Source organism: Meles meles, chromosome 20 (genome assembly GCF_922984935.1).
Source record: "Meles meles chromosome 20, mMelMel3.1 paternal haplotype, whole genome shotgun sequence".
NCBI classification, from domain to species: Eukaryota; Metazoa; Chordata; class Mammalia; order Carnivora; family Mustelidae; genus Meles; species Meles meles.
This window is the reverse complement of record NC_060085.1, coordinates 32,189,228-32,215,210: the sequence shown is the minus strand read 5'-3', so window position 1 is coordinate 32,215,210 and position 25,983 is coordinate 32,189,228. Positions and strand designations below refer to the sequence as shown.

The following is a 25,983-nucleotide window of genomic DNA, read 5'->3' as shown; positions in this document are numbered from 1 at the left end:
AACATTAAACTTGGAAAATTCCACACAGAATTCCAGATTGACTTTTGAAAAATCTCTGTGATCTCACACCACTGGCCACAAGGTCCCTCAGGACAACCATCAGTGGGAGTGAAACTTGTCCTGCAGTCTACCTCTGCCACTCCTTTGCTTGTTGGTTAGGTCCTAACTCTGGACCTTAACAGGACAGGTTTTGTCTCTGCCTCAGTCAGCTTCTCTATAAAAGGAGGATCATAACAGTATCTATACCTCATCTATGCAGTATCATAACAGTATTCTACCTTATCAACTTGTTACAAGGAGTCAACTGTGTAATATGCTTAGAACAGCACTTTCTCTGTCAAATAAATAAAATCTTAAAAAAAAAAAAAAAGCTACTTGCAAAGTACTTGCATAATACATGCCTATTTTTGTGAAACAGTAATAATGATGAGGATGACAAGTCTATGCACAGGAAACAGTCTAGATAATTCTGGACTTAAGGAAAACTGGAAGTGAAAGAATGTAATTAAAGGAACTTTTTATTAACATACATATTTATATAATATTGCAATTCCTGGGGCGCCTGGGTGATTCAGTGGGTTAAAACCTCTGCCTTCGGATCAGGTCATGGTCTCAGGGTCCTGGGATCGAGCCCCGCATCAGGCTCTCTGCTCAGCAGGGAGCCTGCTTCCTCCTCTCTCTCTGCCTGCCTCTCTGCCTACTTGTGATCTCTCTCTGTCAAATAAATAAATTTAAAAAAAAATACTGCAATTCTTCCAGCTTTATTGGAATATAACTGAAATATAACATGTAAGTTTAAGATGTGCATATTTTGATACACCTACTGAAAATGATTACCACAGTAAGGTTAGTTGACACATCCCATCTCCTCATATAGGTACCTAAATGTTTTTTAACAACAACCTTTTCTAAAACTAGGAACTATAATATGGGTATTTTTTTAAGGAGAACACGTAAATTAATTTTGTTTGAAGCCTTTGTATGATTGTCACAAAATTTTACCAATAGCAGTTATCACAGATCAGTAAGACCAGAAGCCATTTACTTTGCTCTGAAACACAGAAGCGGGGATTCCCAAAACACCAACCTCTCTTTAGTCTCATTCTTTCTCATGGAATACATGCTGTTATACTTTGCAGCCTCCAAGGGAAGAGATTCTAACAGGCAACACCTTTCAGTACCTGGCCCAACATCCTTTTTCCAGCTTTACCATCCATCAGTCCCCCTTACAAAGATTCCACTTGAGCTAAACAGAACCTAAAATATACATCTCTCAAATGTTTTTCTGCATGCCATTCTTTTTTTTTTTTTTTTTGATTGAGGTAAAATTCACATAACATAAAATTCACAATTCTAATCACTTTAAAGTATACTAAGTGGTATTTAGTACATACACAGCCTGCTACAACTGTCATCACTATGTGTCCCAGAACATTTTTACCACCCCAAAAGAAAACCCTGTGCCCATTAAGCAGTCACTCCCCATCTCCCATCCCTCCCCCACATCTGTTTTGTCTCAATAGATTTGCTTATATTGGATCTTTCACATAATTAAAACCACACAATATGGGGCCTTTTGTGTCTGGCGTCTTTCAGTTAGCATAATGTTCTCAAGGTTCATCCATGTTGGAGCACATATCTATAATTGATTCCTCTTTATGGCTAAATAATATCCCATTGTGCGGAGGTACCACAATTTATCTATTCATCAGTGACGGACATCTGGGTTGTTGCTACCTTTTGGCTATCATTGCATGCCATTACCTTTCCCTTCCTTCACTTTGACCTGCTAAACAAAGTCAGGCTTTCGCGTGAGTTTCAAATTAACTCTTACCCTCCCAAATTTAGCCTGTCCCAAAGTTCTCATCCTCTGAATTCCTTCTCCACTTCCACAGGTGAGGGAGCAAACTGTCACCAGATGGCAGAATCCCAAAGGCTTATTTAGGTTTACTCAAATTTTTCTTAAAAAAATTCTGTTTTTCTTAAATTAGTTGCTAACATTGAAAAACTCAGGGAAAATAACTGAAGTTGAGTTCAGCTCCCTTAAAAGTCTGCCTGGCTGATCCCAATAACCACAGCTGACCTGGTTTTTACCCTTGCCCCTTACAGCCTATCTCAATATAGCAGCCACAGCACTTCTATTAAAAAAGTCACAGGGGTGCCTGGGTGGCTCCGTCAGTTAAGCGTCTGCCTTGGGCTCAAGTCATGATCCTCGGGAGGTCTGGGTCCTGGGATTGAGCCCCACATCCAGCTCCCTGTTTTCCTCTTCCTCTGCCTGCCACACCCCTGCCTATAAGCATGTGTGCTCTACCTCTCTGTCAAACAAACAAATAAAATCTTAAAAAAGAAAAAAACAAAAACAAAAAAACAAGTCAGATCAAGTCATTCTTCTACTCAAAACCTTCCAGTGGCATCCCACTCCTCCCAGAATAAAAGGCCCAGGGGATGGCCTTTAAGGCTGTACTCACTGGTCTTGTACCTATCTGATCTTATTTCCTACCATTCTCCTGCCTGCTCAAGCAGCTCCGGCTCTCACCTTTCTCAGAAGGCCCAGGCAGGCTCCTGCTTTAGGCCTTTGCACGTAACAACGTTCACTCCTTCATCCTTAATGCACAGATCTCACCTTCTCAAAAAGCCTACCCTGACCACCCTTATTTAATGCTAAAACTCCACCCCTCATCAGCACACATGATTCTCATTATCCTGACCTGCTTTTTTTAGCCAATTCTCATCATCTAGTTATATATATTTACTTACTAGATTTTCTATGATCTGTTTCTTTCCATGAAAAAGGTGGCACAATGGCAGGGACTTTTGTCCCTCTGATTTGCTAATTAATCCCCAATGCCCAGAGAGCACAGCATGACATAGATGGGCACTCAAACATTTACTGAATGGGTACTGGGCCTATAATCAGTTGGCATGAAAAGGGGCTGCCCTTTCAGACTGGTCATAAATTTGACAGTTTCTCACAGTGCCACCTGGCCCGTTTCAGTACTCTACCTGTCTGGACTTGAGTTCATCACACTTCTTGCAGACTTGAGTTTGTTATGCTTCCTCCTTTCCTGACCCTTGTCATTAACTTCCTGGTACCAAATTAATATTTCTGTCTGAATACTATTCAAAAAAGAATAAGTCATGGGGCACCTGGGTGGCTCAGTGGGTTAAGCCCCTGCCTTCGGCTCACGTCATGATCTCAGGGTCTTAGGATCAAGTCCTGCATCAGGTTCTCTGCTTGGCAGGGAGCCTGCTTCCTCCTTTCTCTCTCTGCCTGCCTCTCTGCCCACTTGTGATCTCTCTCTGTCAAATAAATAAACAAAATCTTAAAAAAAAAAAAATAGAGTAAGTCATAACTGTAACCTGTGAAAACCACCTCCTATTCTTTTTTCCTCTTCAAGGACAATCCCTCTGCTCACAGTAGAAGCTCAGTTGAACAACTACAGACTAAAGAGCTCCTTTAGCATTTCTGTCAAATGTGTTTTCTCTCTACCTCCCTACTTCCCCTCAACCACCACCCTCACCGCGCCCCCAACCCTCTGCGGGTTGCTCACCACCATCTAAGAAACCGCTGCTTTCCTGGTGCTTTCCAGACATTCCACAATGAATGCCATCCTTTGTGATGACTTTGATGATCCCTGAAGGATACCTCTGAAATGCTGGCCTTTCAGCTTTAGGTCAGAAAATTTTAGGTGCCCCTTTTGAGGGAAAAGACTTCGAGCCATCCTGTCACATGTTCCAAGCACCTAAACAGAACTGCTACATTCTCCCTGAAGCTCTTGTTTCTGTTTGTAAAGTTATCTTTGTGGATGAGCTATTCATGTTGTTCAAAATGTTTCCATCTTTGCTACAGTTGCCTCAACCTAACTGAAGCACTGCATTTGTTGCCTAAATATACAAGTTGATCAATTTCAGAAGCTGAACCTCCCTGTTTGGATCATGCTCAGTTTTATCCCTCAGTGACTCATCTTACATTGCATCTTAAGCTCAAGCTCCCTCATTCCTCTCAGGAGTAGATAGGAAAATGGATTTTTTGTTTTAATAAAAATTCCTCCAGGACTTTCTCCTCTTCTTCACAGTATGTGAAACTTACCATCCTCCTCCCCTAATATTAAATGTGCAAAGGCAAATACGTAGTGAGAAACTCAATTAATAGTGACTGTTATTGGGGTGCCTGGGTGGCTTGGTGGGTTAAGCCTCTGCCTTCGGCTCAGGTCATGATCTCAGAGTCCTGGGATTATGCCCCCCATCGGGCTCTCTGCTCAGCAGGAAGCCTGCTTCCCCTTCTCTCTCTGCCTGCCTCTCTGCCTACTTGTGATCTCTCTCTGTCAAATAAATAAAATAAAATCTTTAAAAAGAAAATAGTGACTGTTATTTTTGTAATGATCTGGGACTGCTCATGAGCACACACCACCTGGCATCTAGGCAAAGGCTCTGGGCCCAGAGCGTGTGTCTGAAGAACTCCTGCTTCTTTTAAAATTCGCTTAGGATCTTCCCTGCTCTGAGCATCTGGGTCAACATTGTTTGAAGAGAGAAGAAAACAGGAGTGAGGGAAAGTGGAACTGAAGAGAAACACAAGAGCACGTCTTTGAACAAATTCCAAAGAAAAAGTGGATAGAGATGGACAGTGGGAGATGGTCCTATCTCTAAAGTCTTCCTACAGTGTTAATAAGTTGGGGATGGTCATTTAGCACTTCTTCTTTTGACACACAGCAAATAATATTGTACTCTTAAATTCAGTGTCATTTCATATTACAAGATCATATTCAGGGTTATACTGGAGATCTTACTGAGATACCCTGAGTTTTAAAAACTATCACCCTTTGGTAAAAGTCTAACTCTGCTATAATCAGAAGCACTGCATTTATTCGGCTGTGCTATGTTGGGACAGCCAGTTACCTTTTCTTTAGAGGGCAGGCCAAAAATTCTGATTGGTTCACCAGTGGATCTTCATCTGCTGTGATTGTGGAAGCTCTTCCTTCTTAATTCTGTTTAGATCTACAAAAAGAGAAAAGGGGGAAAAGGATGAAACAATGGATAAAGCTAGTCAGGAATCTACAATCTCATTTGCTGCCAGATGTTCCAAAATTATGGTATCTCTCTTGAAATGTCGAAGTGTTAAAATTAGAGGCGCCTTACCAATTTTACAACAAATGCAATTCAATTTTTTTTTCCTTTTTACAGTGAATGTAACTGGCTATATTTACAATAACCTAAGAACAAATGACTATTCAATGTGTACATAGAGGCAGCCTCCTGGGGCTTAAAATCATTGTGTGTAATTTGCCACTAATGACTTTTCACTTAATTTTTGAAATGGTTATTCAGAGAGCCTGCTCCTATGAAACCTGTCAGTATCACAAATTTAAAACACACACTGAATGAGATTATTATTTGGAGAGCTCACTCAGTCCTTTATTATTCAGCAATTCAAAAAAGTAATTCATAACACTATACACAGAAAACAAAAACTCAAGCCATCCTCCTAAAAAGCACAAGGGAATTATGTGTTCCATCATGCACGTATCTCCATAGATATGCATACATATATATTTCAAGTAGAATGTGGTTACTATTAAAATTAATTCGGAGAGGAGCACTGAGTTAAGGAGTCAAGGGACTGGAGGTTACCAACTAGAGTTAGAAATTAAGCCAGTTTTCAAGTCAGACAGGCAGCACAAGAGAAAGAACAGCAAATACAGGTAATGACACAGCTATGAAGCAGATGCTGTCAGGGTATAAACCATAAGGCAAGCTGATTTCATATGAAAAATTCACTATTAACATACTTCTCTTCCTATAATCTTCAAAAGCTATATACCAGGGCTGGATGGCAAGAAGATTGTTTTGCTTAACTTTTACTCTAGGATAGTAAGCCAAAATTGTCTATGGTCTGAGACACCAATAAAGCAACTCTAAAAGTCAGGAGCTGAAATCCTATACCATGTTTTGAACATTTATTCATAATTATCTTTATTGGCTCTTAAGTTATCCTGGATCATATCCTTTCCCTCTTCCTTTTAAAAACAGTTTCAGTTTCATCCATCCACAAAATGTTATTCAGTAATGTAAGCATTCAGTAATCATTCCTCCAATCTTTATAAGCCAGATGTTTGTCTTCCTTAGATTTCTAATTCCTTCCTAGTCTCCTATCTTTTAGAATTTTTCTCTGATTTCCATTTTAGTGTTCTTTTTCTGCCTTATTTCCAATAAAAGCCACTATCTTGCTTAACATGTCTGTCCCGAGCCAAAATTCATTTCTCTGCATCTTAAATACTTTACAGCTACGCAAAATCACACAAAGGAAGCTAAAAATTACCAGGATAGAGACAGCCAATAAAGATGTTATGTTAGAGATAACCATTCGGCCCACTGACAGTGATTCCTTCAGAGTAGACTAGAGGTGGAACAACATTGGCATCAGATAAAACTCTGTGCATGAATTCATTGGGTCAAGCTATTTTTCCGTTTTCTATCAGGATATTCCAGCCATATCCCCAAAGTACCCAAGGAAGTCATCAGATTTTGGGTGCCATGAAATTGTCCCCAAGACAGCATTTACCTTTAAAAGAATTCACCATTTACTAGCCTGCATACCTCAAAAATGCTTTAAAGGAAATTCTATTCTTAGAGGAAAAAAGGTAGTGGCAGTTACTAAAAATAAGCACTTAAAAATAGCAACTTCTCTTAGAACAGAGGGCAGAAAGGCAACTATCCTGTTTGTATATGTTCTTTTTATCTTCACAAGAACACTGTACTCAAAAGAGCTCTTGTTATGGTCCCCATTTTACAAGCAAGGAAACAAACTGAGAGAGATCATAATTTGCTCAAGATTGCCCAGTAAATAAATGGTTTGGAATTGGAACTAGAGGGAGGCCTTTGATGTTATTTAGTTCCCTTACCAGTATACCAAACTGCCTAAACAGTGACTTAATTTTGTTTTGCAAAGACAAAGATATATTGTTTAAAAGGCAGAATGTAAAGCATTTTCTAAGAATAGAAACATACAACTGGACATATTTTATTCATTTACCAGTTAAAATGTAACAAACATTCAATAAATATATTTTTAATAAGATAGTTTTTAAATGACAGGCAGTTAGAGATGGGAGAGAAGGAAATAAAAAAGATATCGGGATGCCTGGGTAGCTCAGGCAGTTAAGCATCTGACTCTTGGTTTGGCTCAGGTCATGATCTCGGGGTCCTGGGATCAAGCCGAGCTCACATCGGGCTATGTGCTCAATAGGAGAATCTGCTTGAGATTCTCCAAGTAAGTAAATCTTAAAAAAAGAAAAAGAAAAAAAATTCTAACTTGAATTTCTCCAAAGTCCTGAGAGAAGCATACATTTACTTATTGGGGGGAGGGGGGGAGTAGGCAAGATTGTAGAAGATGCCCTTCTTCTCTAGAGGAGCTGCCTAGCCCATGGTGACCCTTTTTCAAACTAAGTACTATGTAATTCTCAACTCTCTGCCACATAGTATTTGTATTTTTTTTTTTAAAGATTTTATTTATTTATTTGACAGAGAGAGATACAAGTAGGCAGAGGCAGGCAGAGAGAGTGAGAGGGAAGCAGGCTCCCTGCCAAGCAGAAAGCCCGATGTGGGACTCGATCCCAGGACCCTGAGATCATGACCTGAGCCGAAGGCAGCGGCTTAATCCACTGAGCCACCCAGGCACCCCCATAGTATTTGTATTATGTGATCCCAAACTCCTCCTCTGTTTTGGCCAAAGGACACATGACCCAAACGGAGATATTCCATTTGTTCTCCTTGGAACTAAATTTGGAATGAAGAGGTTCTGCTCTGGGCTCGACTGCCCATGTACTCTCAGTCTGTAAGAAAAAGCCAGTCAGCGAAGAGAATAAACATGCTGCTCAGAGAGAATCCAACCTAGAAGACCACGAAATCCCAGAAGAGAGAAAGGGAAAAAGATGGGGCGCCTGGGTGGCTCAGTGGATTAAGCCGCTGCCTTCGGCTCAGGTCATGATCTCAGGGTCCTGGGATCGAGCCCCGCATCGGGCTCTCTGCCCCGCAGGGAGCCTGCTTCCTCCTCTCTCTCTGCCTGCCTCTCTGCCTACTTGTGATCTCTCTCTGTCAAATAAATAAATAAATAATTAAAAAAAAAAGGGGGGGGGAGTTTCTGTTGTTGGGGAGAAGGGGGCGCTGCTCTTGGACTTTCCTGTCCCAGGTACAGTCCTCCAGAGACCCAAAGCATTTCCTTCCCCAAGGGTTTAAGAATCCCACAGACCTGTAAAGTAGACGGCTCCTCTCTTCTCAACTTAAATGTTAACTGATTCTTCATAAGTGCAACAAAAATAATCTTGCTCGAGACAGTGAAAACTTTTGTTTTAAAAAGGGCAGATATCACCAGAATTTGTTGTAAAAAGAGGTTCTGTGAAATGCTCAAGGGTTCAGAAAAATCCTCTCATCTCTAAACAGAGAAAAGCCCACACTGTTACATGAGCAATGTTATATCAACCTTTATTTTCTAGAATATTTTTATGTAATTGTAAGACTCTGAGAGCCTCACTGTAATTATTTATTATACAGTCAAGTCTGTCAAAATTAAACAAAAATGCACTAACTGTGATAGAGGAAAGAAAACCAGGCTAAACTGAATCAGTCTTGTACTGAAGCATACCAATACGAACTTTCTTTTTATTTCTTAAACCTTCTTAAAATCTAGAAGCGTGAACCCCTAGGTACCTACCTAGGTGCTTGGAGAAGAGAACAGGGTAGAGAGGGTCCTGCAGGAGGGCAAGACAAGTTCCAACCAGATCCTCTATCTTCTAAGTTGGAGCTGAGGGAAGGCCAGCTCCAATCTGCCCATTCTATGCATGGAAAGACCGACGAGCAACAGAGGTTTGCCCCACATATTTATTCAGTAAAAACATGCAGAGCGTGTGCTCCATGCAAGGTTCTGTGCATGGCACCAGAGCTGACCGTGTATTCAGCTGTGCAGCTTAGCCCTGGGGCTATACATCTTTCTCTCCACTCTCTGATGCCGGCTGCAAACAGGTCCACAGGCCTAAAACAGTTCACTTTATGGTCTCTGTTACTTTAGTGACCTTAGGGGAAAAAAGGAATTTGTTGCTAAAATATAAAATTCCAAATTTCCTTTTTCTCTTGGAAAGTTAAAAAAAAATGTGGCCACAGGGGGCAACTCTCCTGTCCCGGGCTACCCCTTGTCACTCACAGGGCATGTTCTTTTCAAAGTTTCCACTGGCTGCATTACTTGTTTTCCTTATCCACCTATCTCCTCTGTGTGACCTTTGGCCCATGTGATAATCCTCAGGCTCTTCTCCCACATGAAACACCACAGACCAAACATTTTTTAAAAACAGATTATGTGTCACCTGTAATGCTCCAAAATATGAAGTAATGCGGCCCTGAGTTTACTCATTTTCTTCATTGTTTTCACCGGACAAGCTTTCTCCCTGGCAAAGCAAACTTAAGAATAAAACGCTATGCACCACACAACTGGACTTTTCAATGGTGCTTCTGGGCATCTGCCTCTTCAAAGGTCAGCTGGAGTTCTCCCACCTCCTGAACTACAGGGTCTGTTCTCAGGGTCACTCCACTGAACACCAAATGAGAGTATGAAAATGTAACTGCTGAACAGGGAGCTGAAATGACTTCTAGTAAGGACTCCAATAGCTCTGGCCTAGGTTTCCAGAATACATTTTAGTCCCTGCAGTTGGTCATAGAGCTTGCTTGACCCTCTGCAAAACTGCATCAAAGGAGCCTCCATCTTCTGTCAGTGCCTGGCCCCAGACCATTTCCATAAACACTCAGCTCCTCCCTTCTCAGGAAAGATTTCAGCGTAGCCATCCCTCACTTCCCTTGACATTTTCGGTCATATGACTCTTCTATCTCAAGCCTCACCTCTCCCAGGCTTCACTGAAGGTAACCGGGCTCTCCCTCCGTTTAGCTGAGGGGTAAGCCATCTGCCCATCAAGTGTGACTACAGTATACTATTTCACCATTAGCCTTAAGGAAAAGCAAAAATATAATAAAAAGTCAATGATTTATGCAAAATACTTGCTCATGTCGGGAGATTTGCAAGTCAATTACAAAAGCACAGGACAGTAACAGTGGCTGACATTCACTAAGCACTTACTATGCGCCCAGTTTCAACACACAGTAAACCCTTTACCTGTATTCTCTAAACTTAATCCTCCCAGTTCTTATAACACAGGAACTTTTACTATCCTTGCTGAGACGTGTGAGATGAGGCCCAGAAGGGGTAGAACTGTGGCAGCAGCATACGAAAGTGGAGCTGAAACCCGTTCCTTCTACTGCTACCCTGCATGGCAATCCCTACCTCTGTTCCTCCATACCTGCTCTTCCTACCACCCTGAACTACTTCCTTCTTACCTTCCCAGTAACTCACATCCAGCCTCTTTGGACCATCACACCTACAACCCTAAGTGGGCTTCTTTGAGGCCAGGTCTGCAACATTTCCTCTCTGCATCCCCAGGGCCTGATATTCTAAGTGTTAATAAATGCCTGCTGAATAGAACTGAATTCAGTGGAACCACAGGCTCTGACAGCTACCCAACCACTCAAAATAACGCGGGCCTAGGGTGGGATGTTCCTGCCTTGCTAAGAACTTGCAATTACGCCTGAGTAATATGGGGCTGTTCTGGCACCTACCCTCACTCTTCCTGGCCAAATCCACCTATTGACGAAAAAGGGGAAGGAGGGATAAAAAGTAAAGTCCCTGACTCCTGCTGTCCTCTTGATAGGAGAATTAAAAGTCTGTGGTGTTGACAGGGAAGAGGGGAGCCTGGGAGGGACAGAAAGGGTTTCTCCCCCAATATTCTGCCAAGGGGACATTAATTTCCTATTACTGGAGTAGGGTTATAGAATTCTAAAATCCACATACTCAATCAAATCATTCTTTGCTACTCTAACACAGTCCTTTAGGAAAGATGTCAAATAAATGAACAGCCAGCAAGTATTTTCCTCTGGAGGCATACTTATCAACAGTACCAACTGCAGGTACAACTTTGTTTGCTCTGGGCCAGCCCCTGTGCTAAGTACTTTACGTGCACTGTCCTGTTTAACGTTCACCACACCTCTATGAAGAACGTTTAGAAGTGAGGAAATGGAGGTCTAAAGTAGTAAAATGGCTTGCCCAAGGTCACTACCAAATAAATGGCTCACAGCAGAGACAGTTGCTAGTGCATTAAATATGTAATTTTTATTGATAATGCTTGCAGGGTTTTGGGGGCTTTTTGGAGTTTGTTTTTTAATTCTTCTACCCTTGTCTTTAAGTAAGGCCACCTAAATAAAGGTAGCCTGGGCAACCTACAACTCTTACTGGCTTCTCTAAAAGATCCAGGAAAAGTCCTGCCTCTTTAATAAGGCTTTCTAAATATTATTTGTGATAAAGACTGCCAATGCCAACCTATATCTACATTCTTCATCTTCCAAAACACACAATTAGACTAAATTTCCCAATAACCATTGCAGGAAGGCCTAACTATGAGAGTCCTTAAAATATGAAGAGAAACATTGGGATCCACTTCTAGGCTGGATCCATATAAACCTCCTTGTTTTGATTCTTAGCCTCTCATATGCTAGGCTGGTAAAACGGAGAGGGATCCAAGTCCGTAGGTGGGCAGAGCCACAAAACTTCACCCCTTAATGACTGGGTAAAGCAAGAGCCTCCTTGCCAAACTACACTGAGCTGCAACTTGAGTAAGAAATGAACATGGATTTTATTATGCTACTACAGTTTTGTGTAACAACAGTCAGCCCACCCTAATACAGTATTAGTGCTGCTGCTATTATTGTAATTTTCATTATTAACAGTACAGCTATGATTTATTGAAGGTGTACTAACAGACAATATATATAATAAGGCTTTTACTTACAGAGTTTATTCACTTCTCACAATGAGGTAGGTATCATCTGCATTTTACAGGTGACACAACCAAGGGTCAGAAATCAATAATCTTTTCTTCTTCTGAAAAACTACAGCACTTACAATTGAAGGACTTATTTGGTAATTACTTATGGACTGCCTTATTATATATGTTGCATTGATGGGTTGAGCAGTTTTCACTCCTATAGTTAACTGATTTGTCTTCTATAACTTCTTCTTATAATTGGTTTTCCTCATCTGGATAGAGAGCTGCTAATGGTTTTATATTCTTATATTCCATATCACTTCACACATTGTCTCATGAATATGCAAATTAATATATATTCTTTAATTACCTACTTATATATAAATTGGCATATATATTCATATATATATAACTTCAAATATGTGTATATATACCGTATACATTCTGTTTTGAGCAGCAGGCCTCTTAAGTAAATCTGACCAAGAAAATTGACTCTTTTGCTGTGGTTACTTAATACACTTGGTACAGTGCCTGGCATACAGTTGATCAATAAATGATTGCTTCCCTTTTCCCCATCCCAATGGCTATTTTAAGTACAATGATACGCTGCTTGAAAAAAACAAGGATGATCAGAAGAAAAATGTTAAAGTGGTGGGGCACCTGGGTGGCTCAGTAAGTTAGGCATCTGACTTTGGCTCAGGTCATGATCTCGGGGTCCTGGGATCAGGTCCCTGGCTCAGCAGGGAGTCTGCTTCTCCCTCTGCCTCTGCCCTTGCCCCCCTGCTTGTGCTCCCTGGCTGGCTCCCTCTCCCTTCCTCTCTCTCAAATAAGTAAACAAAATCTTAAAAAAAAAGAAAGAAAGAAAGGAAAATGTTAAAGTGGTAAAGTGGTAGGTAGAGGTTGTTTTAACTACAAAGACTATTTTCCTACAGGGAGGAAGGCTGTCTAAAATGTTAGGAGCTAGAGCCAAATTAAGATCATTTGCCAATTACAATAGACTTCATTTATGAAAAATATGCTCTGACACAACTTTCAGGAACACGAATTCTGGGCAAGCCAAGGAGTGAGTGCTCACATCCCTCCTTCACTGCCAGTGAGCTGCAAAATGGTGCCTGGGGACTCACCTTCTATTTGCTCAGTTACATAGGTCTGGCCACATGGGATTCCCTAGAGTCACGGTATCATTTGTAATGAAACACTAATGTGTCCTCCTACAGCTCCTAGCATAATTTTTATATTTTGTTAGAAAACAACATATAGTCATCTAAGGAAGATCTGTTCCCCCTGAGGTTGGTTGTTCCCATCCTTCATCTACCACAGGACTCCATTTCCTGCTTATGATAGTATTAACATGATGAAGACACTGACCTTCATATGTTACATTTCACACTAACCACATACAGGAGGTCCCTGACTTAACAATGTTTTGACTTAATGATTTTTCAACTTTACAATGGTGCAAAAGTAATACACATTCAGTAGAAACCATACTTAGCATGTTGGATTTGGATCTTTTCCCAGGCTAGCTGTATGTGGTATGACACTCTCTCGTAATGCTGGGCAGCAGCACCACAGCCCCAGTCAGCCCTGCAATCATGAGGGTCCACAACTGACACAACTTACGACCACTCTGTACCCACAGAGTCATTCTGTTTTCACTGTCAGCACAGTATTCAATGAATTACATGTGACAGTAACATTTTTTATAAAACAGGGTTTGTATTAGATGATTTTGCACAACTGTAGGCTAATATAAGCAGGTTTAAGGTAGATTGGAGTAAGCTATGATATTAGCTGAGTTAGGCGTTTAAAAAAAAGATTTTATTTTTAAGAAATCTCTTTTGAGTGGAGCTCAAACTTAAAACCCAGAGATCAAGAGACCCATGCTGTACTGACTGAGCCAGCCAGGCACCCCAGGTTAGGTGGTTTAAGTGCATCTTCCACTTAACAATACTGTCAACTTATGATGGTTTATTGTAACCCCATTACAAGCTGAGGATGATCTGTATAGCAATTCTCTGATCTTTCATTATCTAATTAACATACATATTTAAACTACTATTTATTTAAATATCATGTTCCAAAGAGTCTTTCTTTGAAAAATTCTTTCAAGAAATGAACATAAATGTGTCTCAGTTACTTTATTTGGTATAACTAAAGTATACATTTGGTTTTCTTATTCCTGCTTCGTAAACAATTGCAATATTTAATTCGTTGACGGGATGGGCTTTTCCTGCGGTAATTTTCCCTTTAACTTTGCAGTACTATCTTTTAACAGTAGGCAAAGAAGTTAATGCTATAATCAGCTAATACGTCGGCACATGCGACTTTAACTGCTGTTCAAATATAGCAACAGAGTATAGAATACCCAAGCTAGAAAAGTACAGGTTTGAAAATTAGTGAATCAAACTCTGGACAACAACTTCTTTTAAAAATAAATATATGTTTTCAGGGGCACCCGAGTGGCTTAGTCATTAAGCATCTGCCTTCGGCTCAGATCATGATCTCAGGGTCCTAGGAACGAGACCCACATCGGGCTCCCTGCTCAGTGGGAAGCCTGCTTCTCCCTCTCCCACTCCCCCTGCTTGTGTTACCTCTCTCGCTGTGTCTCCCTCTGTCAAATAAATAAATAAAATCTTTAAAATATATATTTTTTTAAATGTTTAACACTGATACTTTTTTTAAAATAAGATTCTTTTTAAACCCTTGACTGAAAATGCCAATCTCAAAAGATCACATTTATGTATCATTCCCAAAATGACAAAATTATGGAATTAGAGAACATTAGTGGTTGCCAGGAGTTAGGAGTTGTAAAGGTAATGGAATGAGTACAACCATTAGAGGACAGCACGAGGGAGATTTTTGTGGTGATTGTGGCAGTGGTTATACAAGTCTGCATATGAGATAAAATGACACAGAACTACACATGTGTTTTATACCAATGTCACCTTCCTGGTTTTGATATTGTGCTGTATAGATAAGAAAGATGCAATTGATGGGAGAAACGGGGTGAAGAGTAACCAGGTCCTCTCTGAACTGTCTTTGCAACCTGTGAATCTTTAATTATTTCAAAATAAAAAGTCAAAATAACTAGAAGTATGTTAGATTAGAAAACATAAGTCATAGAATACTTTATGCAACCTGTAAGATTAAATAAAACCCAAGCATGTGCGATTATTTTGACATCTGATTTTCCATTTTGTATACAAACTACCCCAGATCCTAACAGAGGCAAGGAAAGAGTAGAAATGGAGTAGGTTTTATAATTGGTTTTGTTGTCAGGATGCTTACTGTTCCTGAAAATGTAAGTAACATAAAGCACTTGGGCAACAAGTATCTGGATGTCTTAACAAAGGACAAGTAGTATACAATGTTAAAAAAATACAAACATGTATTTAAGGGCTTATCTTAAAATCCATAAGATTTTGCCATTAAAAAAATAGAAAGCCAGGACACCTGGGTGGCTCAGTCAGTTAGGTGTCTGCCTCGGCTCAGGGTCCTGACATTGAGTCTTATAGTGGGCTGCTTGCTCAGCGGGGAGCTTCTCCCTCTGCCTGCTCTGCCTGCTCTTTGTGTGCATGTTCTCTCTCTCTCTCTCTCTCTCTCTCTCTCTCGGACAAATAAATAAAATCTTTAAAAAAAGGAAGAAAGCCCGCCCCCCAAAAAATTGAAAGCCATAGGATGATGTACTTGAAACCTAAGTTAAAAATAAAATATATATTTTGTGATTTCTGTACGCTAATGAAGATCCCACTGCACATATGATTATGCGTAATTTGCAAAATACATTATTAGACTTCTGTGATTACCCAACAAGAGATTCTTTTTTATGTACACATGGCAATAATTTCTACAATTCAAACATCTCCCTAGCTAAATTAATATAAATTGCCTCAATATACCAATAATAAATAAGAGACAAAAAGAATTCCAGAAGCTGGCAGATGCAAATTAAAGAAAGCTAGTACAAGTTATTTTCACTAGGGTTTCAGACAGAAATCTTTTTATTACTGATTAAATGTAACATTCTGGGACTACATCAAAAACATGACTCTCTGATTCCATGTATCTCACACCTAATCTGGCTCAACACTGGCTCATCATAACTCGGAATCTAAAGAGAGGCTGGCAGCTCTTCATAAATACCTTCCTGTTCACTCCTTTCTACAGTGATGCAATTTGACCTACATTTCCAGTGCCCATTGAAACTTCATAGGAGGGGGAAGAGGAGAGTTTTTCATTTCTCCTACCCTCTGATTAACTAGGACAGCAAATGCCACTCAAGGGACTGCTACCAGGCAGAAGCAAAGAGGAAAAAAAAGTCATGCCGGTAGGAAATTCCACAGGAGAACATTTAAAATTCCTGCATTCTGATTCTGCAAACAAACTGTCAAGATGACAGCAAAGAAGAGTTGCCCCACTTTACACCATAATCAGCCTAGGACACCAAGGGCTTTTATTTACTTCAGGCTCCCAGCATGATGAAAATTAAACCTGAACTAGAGACTCTTGTTCTTGCCACTGTTTTTTTGTAAAAATAAGCTTTAAAAAAAAATAAGCTGTTAATTTTAGAATGATGCTAAGCTTACAGAGAGGTTGTTCTCTCTACACCTCAAATACTTTACATGTTCCTATTTACCTTACACCCCACTTCCCTGATTGCTAACCTCTCCTGTTAGTATGCTACATTTGTCACAACTAATGAACCAACACTGTCCTATTTATCTTACCTGAAGTCCCTACTTTATTCAGATTTCCTTAGTTTTTGCCTAACGTCCTTTTCTGTTCCAGAATCCCATACAGGATTATCACATTACATTTAGTTGTCACAACTCTGTATTACCCCTCTTTGAGACTGTGATAGTTTCTCAGACTCCTTTTTTGATGACCTTGACAGCAGTTTTGAGGAGTTCTAGTTAGATATTTTATAGATATTTTATCTCAATTTTCCAATGGTTTTCTCATAATCATAATGGGATTAACAGATCTGAGGAGGAAGACCGCAGAGATAAAGTGCCATTCTCATTACATCATATCAAGTGTACATTTATCATTGTTCATACTTACTTGATCAGCTGGCTGGGGTAGTGTCTGTCAAGGTTCTCCACTATAAAGTCCCCCCCACCCCCTTCCATACTACGTTCCTTAGAAGGATGTCATGAAACACAGCCCACATTTAAGGGATGGACAGTCACGTTTCACCTCCTTTTGGAGGATTTTTGACAAAAATCATTTGGAATTCTTCTCACATGGAAGATTTTATCTATTCTCTCCTATTAGCGTACATATCCAATCATTCATTTATATCAGTATGGACACACAGATATCCCTTTTTTATTAATAATTTATATTTTTACATATTTATTTTGACATTATTACACTATATATTATATGTATAGTGTATCTTTTATTTTTATTCACTTTCTATCTTTGGTTATAATTTAAAATTATGTTATTTAGTCATTTAAACTGTCCCAGCTTTGACCCACTAGGAGCTCTTTCAGGCGCCTATGTTCATTTGACATACCCCACTACTGTGTTTTGTGTTTTGTTTTGTTTTGTTTTAGCACTTTCATGCTTTCTGGCATCAGAAGATGCTCCAGGCCCATTCTGTTTATTCCCTGCCCAGCCATAGAATTAAGTCATGTCTGGTTCCTTTTACTGGAGAATGGAATTAGAAACCAAGGTCTGGGCACTGGCTCTTAACATAGACTTTTAGTTTTACACTTTACAATTTCTACATAAACTATTTCTATAGTAAATTAACACAATTATCTCCTCAGTAATATCTTCATATTGTGGTAGCAATATGATAAATCATAAAGAGGATGTTTAGTAATCAAACTGCCATCTGACCGGTCGCCTTTCAAGTTTGGTATGTCCAATAAATGCTTTATCACCATAAAGTTCCTCCAAAAATAAAATTCAGACTTTTTTTTTTCTGTTATGGGGGAAGAAGAAGAACCTAGATTTAAATACAGCATGCTTGCTCTCTATGCAAGGTCTCCTTTCTCCCTCCATTACCATAAAATGCTACCAACACTGAATTGCCTGAGCTTAAAGAAAATATAAATATTCGTCAGATCTGACTTTGAAATACATTAGTGATGAGTTATGACAGCAGCTATACCTTCTTATTTACGGTTGTTTTATTTTAATCTTACATATAATTTTTCTTCACTGAAACTAAACTAATTATCCCAACACAAGGACAGAGCCAGGAGTTTCTTGGGCAGTGGGGGCACCTAGTGGGAAGCAAAGAGATTTCTGTAGATAACAACTCTACAGACAGGAGTTAATCCCTGAAACACACAGAGGAAAATTTGTCACCTCAGACTCCAACTGTTAATCTGTGTAAACACACCAATAAAATCTTTGGTGACCTCAGATTTGTTTTTTGGTTTTTTTGTTCTGTTTTGTTTTAGTAGAAAGCAGGCTGGGGCCAAGCCCTAATACTGCCTTTCTCTGTCATCTTTTTCTCCCTCAATTTGATTTAAGATTTACAGTCAATAAACATTTCTTGAGCCTCTACTATGTACTAGGCAGCATACTATGCCTAGTGCTGCCAATTAATCCATAGATTAGAAAACAATTAAGAGCCCTGTTTCCATTTTCACCTCCCAAAGGAGCTGCTGAAATTGCTGGGAAATAAGTCAGTCCATTACAATGCTAAAGGCACAAAATGGTTTGGAGAAGCACATGGTTTAATGTCCACTTCTACAGTTGTCTGGTGTCAACACCGCAGAAAGATCCCAACTTCCTTATCTATAAAATAGACATAATCAAACCCACTTCCCAGGGATAACGCATGGAGAGCACAGCCCTGGCACATACACAATGGGTTCTATAAGTATTAGACCATTTCACATTTTCTATTTCATCATAAACACATCTAGGAATCAGCAGGACTACCCCCAGTAAGATGATTCATTCTTTTTTTCACTGACAATTTTATTATCTTTGTAAATACTAAAATCATGATCTTTTAAAAAACAAAACAAAAAGTCAGTTACTGTGTCCCAGTCAACCTGTTTTTGACAAATAAACAATGCACAAAGAGTCTTCAAGAGGCATGGCCAGAATGGATAGGAAATATGTATTAATAACAGAAGCACCTAACACTGCCTGAAAGCTTATTTTGTGCCAGGCACTGTGTGGATGTTGCACAAGAAGCCTATGAGGTAGACATTTTAATTATGTCTAGTTTCCAAACAAGAAACTGGGGCTACAGAGGTGAAGTGACTTGGATGAGGTTGCTAATTCCTTTTTCCAAACACTACTGTGTTGGGTGCTACAGAGGAATGAAAGAGCTAAAATGCTTCCTTTGCTATAGAGATGCAAAATGGGAGAAAGGCTATGGACACTCTGGCCCATAAAGGGGTCTCCAAATTGGGACTTGTTACCGCCAAAATATTGTCAATAAATAAAACTTACTGACGTTTCCCTACAGTGTTTTACAGCAAGTAGCAACTCCTTGGCCTGGCCTACAAGACTCTTTACCCTCTGGCCCCAGTTCTTGCCTTGGGGCATTTTATTACACACTGCTTCTGGATCCAGCTAACTACTTCAGGACTCCGTTTAGAAGTCACTTACCCTTTCATCTAAATGGAGTTAATCCCACACTCCAATTCCCTAAAACTGGTTTAAGCCTGCTTCTTCATGAATGTCAGTATCCTCAGAATGGGCAAGCACCCTACAGCCAGGTATCAAGGACCTCCCCTACAGGTCTTACCCCCAGGACAATCGCATAAAGGTAAAGAGAAGAGCAATCAGTTTTTGAAATTAAAGAGAGCAGGATTTAAATCCTGTTTTCTACTTACCTCAAGCAAGTCATTTCACCTCTAGGATGAAGTTTAACTGCGGAGGTAACAAAAGCATAGTGCCTAGCACATACTAGGTGCCATTATCATTATTATCCCCATATTACATGAAAAAATTAAACTCCCAATTAGCAACACACCAAAAGCCACTGAGCTGGTGAGTGGTAGGGGTCTGGGCTAAAAGCCAGTTCTTTTTCCTTCTTTCTACAATTTACTGAGCACCATTATTAAACACCATGCTTGGCACTGAAGACAAAGCTGTGAAACAGACAGGTACCCAGTTCTCAAAGTACTTATACTCTGGTAATGAAGATACCCATCAAACATTTACACTAATAAATTTAAGTGTTTGAGGGAAAAGAGCAAAGTGCCTGGTTATATACGGGTTTTAGAACAAGTAGTAAGATCCCTGGATTTTATCTGGAAGGTCAGGGAAGGATCCTGTGAAGAGGCAGCATTTAAACTGGGACCAGGAGGCAAAAAAGGTGTTCTAAGATGAGGGTATAGCCAGGACCCGAGGCAAAGGATACCTCAGGAGAAAAGACTCTAGTAAGTATGGCTTGACCGAAGAACTAAAAGGCCAGAGCACCTGAGGAGGCTGGAGATAAAGGTGGGGCCAGATCAGAGGACCACAGAAGGACATGTAAGGGTTTTGAATGCCATCCAGCCTGAAGTATTGGGAAGCGACCAAAAAATTGTCTGCTCTTGATGAAAGAGTATGAAAAGGTTAACTAATCCCAGCTCCTTGAGTTCAGGGCCTCTTGGTATCTTTATCATCTGTATTTCTAACACATGGCAAGTGTAAACTTTGAACAAGTATTTGTGAGCCACTGGAAAGAATCACTGATAAATACAGATTAAACCTCTTCTCCCTCTTATAGATCCCACAGCTGATGCCTCTATTCAAGGACCTATTACTGATTATTATAGTTGGGTGTGGACCTCTTTTCACTGTTTAGTCTTAAGTTTCGGAAGCAAGTAAGCATTATTTTTACATTTCTCGATGTCTGGTGTTCAATAAATTCACAGATTAAAACAGACCCTCTTTTAATAGTTTAAAATCTTTTCTTACATTTCTAGATTGGCTGAGTAAGAATTTTCATGCCATTTTATACACCTTAGTTAAACAGATCTGAAGGGATAATACACAGGGACTTAAAAGTTCCACTTTCCTTTTGCAACTTTAAAAAAAAAATTTTTATTTTTAAGTAATCTTTATACCCAATAGGGTCTTGAAATCACAGCCCCAAGATCAAGAGTTGCATGCTCTAAGGACTGAGCCAGCCAGGGAATCCCTGCAGCTTAATTCTAACAACAAAAAACTTTCACCAATGTGGGGTTAAAAGTACAATTTTTGTATTTTAGAATATATCACTTGTACAGTTCACATGCATATTTTTTTAATCTTAGTTAAATTTTAGTCAAGAACAAAATGCCCCAACCGAAGGTCTTTCCATGGTTTTCCAATTCTTCTGAGAAGTGTTGAGATTATTTCTTTGATTAATTAATCTGATAAGGGTAGGGTAACTGCTTGGACTATTTATATTAAAAGATACAACTGAGTCATAATCAATAGTTCACCTGCTTTAAGGTTATTCTGGGACTTCAGGAGATGAGAATGATGCGCTAACATGAGGAAAGTGCAATTACTACGAGTACGCTACTAGGGTGTGCTAGTAACTCTCCATTTGATAGTCCTCTCCCCATCGCCAGACCAATTTTCCACCACTCTGGCCCTGCTCTGTGCCCCCAAAGACTTGACCTTTATGGGCAGAATCACTGGGTTAAAGCAAGGAGGCCTCCAGGTGAGTCTGGCCAACTGAAGCCACCAGAAGATGATCAGAGAGAGAGGGAGGAAAGAAAGTGGGGGAGTATTGCTTCCTTATTCCCTCTGTGCTTTTGGCTACACATTCAGGCAGCAGCTGAATCCTCCAGGGCCCCCCTCTGAAGCTCCAGCCCTCTCACTAAACTCCAGTAAAGCTATTTCTTCTCTTTGTTCCTTTGGACCTAATAGTGATAATGGCTTTCCATTGCGCTTGGTTCCATGGATGACAGGAGACACTTGTCACCCATAAACTCTAGCATTCCTCTGAAAATAATCCTTTCATTAGTCTCCAGAACCATCTCAATGGGCCCTGTTTCTTGCCTGACCTAAGAATTCAAACCATAGACTTGTAAAACCAGCAATCTCCCTCTTTTGCATATAGCAGTTATCATCACAATGGTTGCGCATCTTCCAAAGCAATTCCTTCATACCAAGCACTGCATGTAAGCTCTTAAAATTCTCAGGCAGAAATGACCCTTTTAAACTGGTCAGTGCAGGAAAACACAGGCAGGCACTCCTGAAGGACAGCTGGCAGAATGGAGAGGCTGACACAATTCTCTAGGCAGGAGTCTGTTACATGTCAAGTATAAAACGTTTACAAAGAGATGTTACTTCCTCCTACTTCTCCCTGGGTTTCCTCTCACCAAGGGCTTGGGATCAAAGCCACCATTGTGTTTTCACACAAAACACCAAGAAGTTGTATCACTGCCTGGGGAAGCCGTCCTGTGTGTCGCTTCACTGTGCTAGTTTCTCAGACCTAGGGATCTGCTTACCACTAGACCAAGGCACACAGAAAAAGAGCCAACCATCTTGTATTACCAGCCACCTGCCCATCTTTCCTTCTTTCTCTCTTTCATCCCAGGATAAATCTTTCTTCCACAGTAAGACAAAAGATGGGCAGGATGAGAAAATTCTCCTTTGTGCAGCCTTGCCTGTCTCTTTAACAGATCTGACCAGATTAGCACTTTTCTTTTCCACAGGAGAGGACTGGCTTATGCTTATACCATAATCTGCTCTGAGCTCCTTCGGATTTTTCTTTTATCAAGTCGACTGGATTTGAGGTTAGATGTTAACTGAAATCATCTGGGAGTGCCTAACTGCTCCACCTTGTTCTCACTTAGTACAAATAACTGAAGGTGACTCGATTTCTGAATATTGGGACATTCTTTTGAGTAAGAGCCAATTTAACTAACGAATCCTTCAAGGGGCTGAAAAGAACTGAGGTGGCTTAGGGGCTCCTGGGTGGCTCAGTTCGTTAAGTGTCTGCCTTTGCTTCAGGCCAGGATCCTGGGGTCCTGGGATGGAGCCCAGAGGCTGACTCCCTGCTCCATGAGGAGTCTGCCCCTCCCCCTGCTCTTGCACTTTCATGCACAATGCACGCTACTGGCTCTCTCTTTCCCCCTCTCAAAGAAATACATAAAATCTTAAAAAATAATAAAAATTTAAAAAGAACTGATGTGGCTTATTCAACAAGCTACTCCACCAAGAACTCCAAATGTCTCCCTCTGCAACCAGTAGACACTCAGCGTTAACAGAGTTGCTAAAAGACAGACAGACTATAGTCTGCAGAAAAGATGCTCTGCCTCACTTCAGCCAAGGCTAGCTAAAGGGCAAGATAACTCTCTTCTCCCATCCTGGGGTTGTGGGGGGAGATGCCCCTCTCCTCAGCTTTTGGCAATACCTGAGAGGCAGTGAGACTAAAGAAACTTGGTTCACACTACAGATACATTTCTACCACTCATTATCCTTCCTTGTAAGCATTCATTCCAACGGATATTTAATCGGGTACCTCTGTAACTAGCTGCATGAATCTACACCAATATTAGTAGTGGTTTCTTTGGGTAGTAGAAGTATGAGTAACTGTTATCTGCTTCTGTGTATTTGTGAAATTTTCCAATTTTTCTACAAACACCTATTTTTTTCTTAGCAGTTTCCTGTTCCAAGAGGAGATTAACAAGTCAAACACTTGATTTTTGCAATCAGGAAAAAGTTATTAAACAAAAACTTTGCAAGCATTCAGAAGTTTCAGCTTTCCATGTAACATCAAATTTATGTAATTCTTTGTTTTATGGAATTCTTTTTATAACTTTCTGCTTTTATTATGTACTACATGAATATACTGAATAACCTTCTAGAATGGGTAGATGAACATAACCAAGTTACTTTTCATCAGTCAGGAAAATGGTTCCTTAACTAATATTCTCCAAATCCTCGGACGCACAGTAATGATTAACTACAGAGACACGCCTATCTCTTTTCATCAAACTCCTCTGACAGGGATAATAGGAAACCCTTTTTCCTTGCCCCCAGTTACTGAAGCTGTAGTTGTGCACCAGGGCTATGGGGGGGAGGGACAGATGGCAAAGCACACAGTAATGATACTGATCCCGGGCAGAATCTCGAACCACATCAGACCATGGTCACCAGTGCCAAACTCTTCCTTCCCAGAGCCCTAAAGGTGACCCAGCCTCAGCCCCTTCCTGATAGGCTCCCCCCACCAGTTTTTTTTTTTCTTTAAGATTTTATTTATTTATTTGACAGACAGAGATCACAAGTAGGCAGAGAGGCAGGAAGTAGAGAGAGAGGAAGGGAAGCAGGCTCCCTGCTTCGAAGAGAGCCCCATGCGGGGCTCAATCCCAGGACCCCAAGATCATAATCTGAGCCAAAGGCAGAGGCTTAACCCACTGAGCCACCCGGGCACGCCCCACCCCTGCTTTTTTTAATGGAATTCTTAAAACTCAAAATTAAAATCATATTTTTTAGCTTTTCTGTATTTTAAGATTTTCAATACATTTTATAACTTTTGTTTTAAAATTAAGAAACTACTCAAAATGTGAAAAACAGGAATACTAGATTTAACATGCAATCTTTTTTCTAGTACACATCACAACCTTAATTTACATCATATAGACTCTTACGGGTAAAGTTCACTATTTTTATACGCTTCAGTACTAATAGTTTTTTTTTTTTTTTTAAAGGAACTGTTTCTGTAAGAACACCACACAAACGATATCATATGTAGTTAAATGGTTAACAGACTACAGATAAAAAACAGACTGGTGTTTCTTCCACTTACAAATGCTAGCCAATAAAAACTTTCCAGTCTATAGCTGATTAATGCTTGACACCAGATCTATGGAAAGGAAAGCTAATTGTTGCTGGCTGTTAGCTAAAGCAAGAGATACACTAAGAAACCTGCCTCCTATCACACCATAACTGCTGTTTACTGGGACAACTGATTTTTCAGTTTAGCTCCATTATAGTTCTAAACAGAAAACTGGAATACTATCTTCTCTAGTAGCTATTGTTCTCATAATCTATAATAGCTAAACATGTGTTACTGTCTTATAGTGTTGAAATATATTCACAGGGAATCCTGAAAACCATAAACATTTTTACTAGCTTCAGGAAGCTAGTAAATTTGAACAAGTGATTCCTTTTAAACTGTCCTAATATAATGGCAAATGGTCTCTTTTCTAACTTCGATTTCCAAATGATTTATAGTTATAACTACAGAACAATAATAATCAACAGGATGGGTGCTGGAGGAGCTGTGAATGGAGTCTTACATACCTCCTTTTAGAGCAACTAAGAGGAGCTATGTTCCAAAACACTAAAAATGTCTTTGTGTTCAGAACATCAAAACTTAAAAACAGCAAAAAACAAAGCAAAAGAACCCACACACTTAACAGCATGAACAAAATATAAATATAAACAGATAAAAAGTATCTATTTTTCTTTTCAGTTTTTTAAGATTTACTTGAGAAAGAGAGAGAGAGAGGAGGAGCAGAGGGAGAGGGACAAGCAGACTCTGTACCTAGTGTGGAGCTCGATCCCACAACCCTGAGATCATAACCTGAGCAGATCAAGAGTCTAATGCTTACCAAATGAGCCACCCAGCCACTCCAAGTATGCATTTTTCAATGAAGAACTATGCTAGCACTTTCTCAGGATTAAGTTCAAGGATTCTGAAGGTTCCGAAATGCCTGCAAAAATGAGACCATGAGACAAATTAGAAATGCAAGAGAAAAAAAGACTTTTTTTTTCTAGTATTAAGTGTTAACATGTTTAGGAGCTGTAGAAATCAGTACCTGAAATAAATTAGAAAAAGACAATTTAAAAATTAGTGTTAAATGTTAGGACAAGGTTCTACAAGCTACAGAAAAGTCGAGATGTCTCTATTTACAAAAAGTTCTGGCCAAATAAGAACTACCATATTAACACTGTGATCGCATTAATGGTTCAGACTAGAGTGCAACTTTACAAGCAAGGGGGAAGAGCCTAACATGCAACCCTATTGTTAACAGAACCCTGTCTAGAGACCCTAATTAAACAAAAGTATCAAGCACTCCTCTCAAAATCCCTTGTAGTGGTGGGCCTGAACAGCAGAAAACAGAGCAGACCATTTAAAAGAAGAGTCCAGGGGTTGGGAAGACAAGTGACTACACCACAAGGTGGTAATTACACCGTGGGGAAGTAAAAA

At 39.9% G+C, this 25,983-nt stretch overlaps 1 protein-coding gene across 1 annotated transcript in view; it reads right to left on the bottom strand.

Annotated features, from left to right (window-relative positions):
- ATXN7 (ataxin 7) overlaps positions 1 to 25,983 on the bottom strand; it is a 138,066-nt gene that overhangs the window by 101,047 nt on the left and 11,036 nt on the right. Inside the window, exon 2 of the mRNA XM_045991241.1 lies at positions 4,897 to 4,995. The gene's annotated coding sequence lies outside the window, so the exon portion shown is untranslated. The remainder of the gene's footprint in view (positions 1 to 4,896; positions 4,996 to 25,983) is intronic.